Genomic DNA, 3279 nt, shown 5'->3' with positions numbered 1-3279 from the left:
GTGTGTGTGTGTGTGTGTGTGTGTGTGTGTGTGTGTGTGTGTGTGTGTGTGTGTGTGTGTGTGTGTGTGTGTGTGTGTGTGTGCGTGTGCACGAGGGAGAGAGAGAATAATTGAGACTGCTGAGCAGAGCGAACTCTCCCATGGGGATATTGATTAGAGTGTTAATTCAGAAGAATGTGAAACTGGAGCTGGCTGTTGCTGACTGGAAGGAAATTGGAAAGACTGATCGAGGCAGGGGGTGGACAGATGGACAACATAGAGACTGACAGAGATATGACACAAACAGTCAGAATGACACAGCAGCAGGGATGATGGACAGATCCAGTGGAATTAACCAGAGCAAAATAAGGGATAAGCAGGATAAGCCCTTGAATGAATAAGCGACCGACTGAAAACAAACTGGTGGAAAGATACAGATGTGGCTGCAGATGTGACAGCAGAAGGACTGATAGAGAAAACAGCAAGGGACACAAATGGGGAAAGAAGTCAACAGATTGTTAAATGACACATACAAGCATGTGCCCAGACAGAGCAGATTGCAGAGTTCATATCCAGAGTTTAGCAAATAATATTTTGTGGCTGTGTCTTTTTTTTTTAAGTAATACTGTATTATGCAACAGATACGTGTAATTTTAACATTTTTGAAATAGCTTTAAACACAGATACCCTGCAGAGAGGCTTTTGGGAATGCTGTTAGTTTGGGTTACACCAACCTCCAACTCCGAAAGATGAAGTCAACATGAAAGTGGCTTAAAGTAAGCAAGTAAAATTTGTATTCATGTAGCAGCTTTAAAGATAGGTATCACAGAGTGCTTCACAACAAAAACGTTAAAATAGTAATAGGAAAGTTTACCTACAAGCAATTCTAAAAAGATCCGTTTTAGCTGCTTTTTAAGAGACCACCAAGTCCACACATCTCGGGCTCAGGGGGAGAGAGTTCCAGAGTCAAAGTTGCAAAAGCTCTGTCACCTTTAGTTTTCAGCCTTGTATGATGCACAGCCAGCAGGCCCTGATCACTTGTCCTCAGGCCTCTGCTGAGGATGTGATCCATGCAGAGCTCTAAATGTCAAAACCAGAATCTGAAAGTGAACTCTGAAGTTCATTGGGGATCCAGTGTAACTGAATTAGCATTAGCGATGTGTGACATGAGAGTAACTAAGAAGACTGAGTGAGAAATCTGCAGGCATTCCAGGGAGGTGAATGGTGAATTACAATGTTCCAGACATAACAAAATAAAAGCATGAATAACAATTTCCAATTCAGAGCAACATAGCAGAACTCAACTCAAGTGAAAAGTTACCCCATGGTTCCTCTCTTCATTAAGCTGGAGAAAATTACCGGCCATCCAACTTTTAATTCAGCATCTATGTAAGATCGGTAGCCAAGAAACATGGTGGGGCCATAAAGAGGCAAACAGCTTGATACCATCTAAATAGCAATAATAAGAAATGTCCTTAAACGTGCTAAAAATGAACTGAAAACAGTACAGGTATAACATAAATTATAAAGGCCCCAAAACAGCCATCTGTGACACACCATCAGTGTGTTTTCTTCTGTTTTTTAAATGGGTGGATGACAGCATCCTTAAAATAAAACAAAGACGCAGCTAAAATAGAGATTAAGAGATTTGAAGAATGGTTCCAATGAGTCTACTAGTTTTACCAGCTCATATAAAGAAACGGGTAAAAAACTTTCTAAAATAACAGTCCGAGCTGGAATAGGAACAGACAATGAAGATGTGCCAAAGGAGAAATATTTTTTCTTCTCTCTCTATATATATAATATTCTAACCTCCTGTATACTTTAATATGTTTCTGCTTCAGCTTTTGGTGGGTGAAATTCTAGCAGTTTAATCTTCCACTACTTAGCGTCAATTAGCAACTATCTGTTTGATTCCCAACTAAGCTAACTAGCATTAGCTAATAATTTAGCTAATTTTTTTAAGTGTCTAGCTTTAAAAAACAACACAGCCGTGGCCAAAATGCTAACATGTGGGGTCATAGTGGCTACATCCATCTTTTATACTGTTTAAATTGCCATATATTGCCATGTTAACATTTTTTTCTCTCTAGAGCTAATTTGGCCCAAGTTAATAACTATTTGGGTAAATTGTGTTGGTTTATGTTATGCATGATTCGAGGCCAGGCCCCTTTTGGCTGACTCTTGAGTCACTACGCAGCTGATGAATGAGGTTTTGCAGACACATGAATGTTAACCAAATGACATTGAGTTGTCCATCATTTTTGGAGAGTGTAAAATTTGCATTCCTCAGCCAGTTTGGCGAGTGTTTTTGCTGGAGTTTGATGGTAGTCCCTGGGAAACCAGTTGCTAAATGCCCATTTATATAGACCTAGGGACTGGTCAGTGACCCTCAGGCGATCACTAGTTGCCAAGGAAGAATTTCCCAAGAAGTTGGTAAACCTCCTTGTGATTGCTTTGATCACTGGCAGATATTAGTGTGCACAAAAGTTGCCAACTTGCCCAGAAAAACATATTGGCTACTCTCTGAGCAGTTGTGAAACCGGGAGAGGAGACCATTTGTCACCTCTTGAAACTTGTTTGCTGCAACCATGCATCACAGTTTTTCAGGTTTCACTATCGTTCACCTAGTAGTTAGTGAGTGCTTTGCATGCAAAGTACATGACAATCTGCTAGCAACCACAGCAAGGAGATTTTTTGTTGCAGCATCTTCTTTGTGACTGATTTCACCTAGTGACAGCCAGCAACCTCAAGGGACCGATCACCAGTGGGTGAACTTGTATCACATACAATACAGCAGACAGTTCTCAAGGAAAGATGATTTGTTAAAATGGTAGACAAATAAACCAGTGGGTAATACCAACATCCAAGAGGTGTTAGAGGAGTGAGAGAATCTCCAGATTCACAAGGACTCAACTTCTTGATACACGGTTAGTCAACAAGCTCTCCATGAGCTGTAACTATCTTTGTTACCACAGAGCCAGCCAGCTGTCCCCCTGTGAGAACAAACTATGCCCGCTTATCCTTTGGAGGTTTGTACGAGATTGGAATCGATCCAAACTGACATTAGGTTAGAGGCGAGGTACACAATGGACAAGCTGCCAGTCAATCACGACGCTGACACACAGATACAGACAATCATTTAGACCACGAGTAAAAGCAGTGCAGAGTCACCAGTTATCCTGGATGTCTTTGGATTGTGAATCTGAAGCAGAGGTGCAGCATTTTAACATCACAGCGAGTTAAAGTGTAGCTTTGAAATGAAGATCACATGATCAACAGTATACTACTCTATCGATT

This window comes from Pundamilia nyererei, unplaced genomic scaffold, assembly GCF_000239375.1.
Source record: "Pundamilia nyererei isolate P.nyererei 1_Seehausen unplaced genomic scaffold, PunNye1.0 scaffold00253, whole genome shotgun sequence".
Classification (NCBI taxonomy): domain Eukaryota; kingdom Metazoa; phylum Chordata; class Actinopteri; order Cichliformes; family Cichlidae; genus Pundamilia; species Pundamilia nyererei.
Note: the sequence above shows the minus strand (reverse complement) of the source record.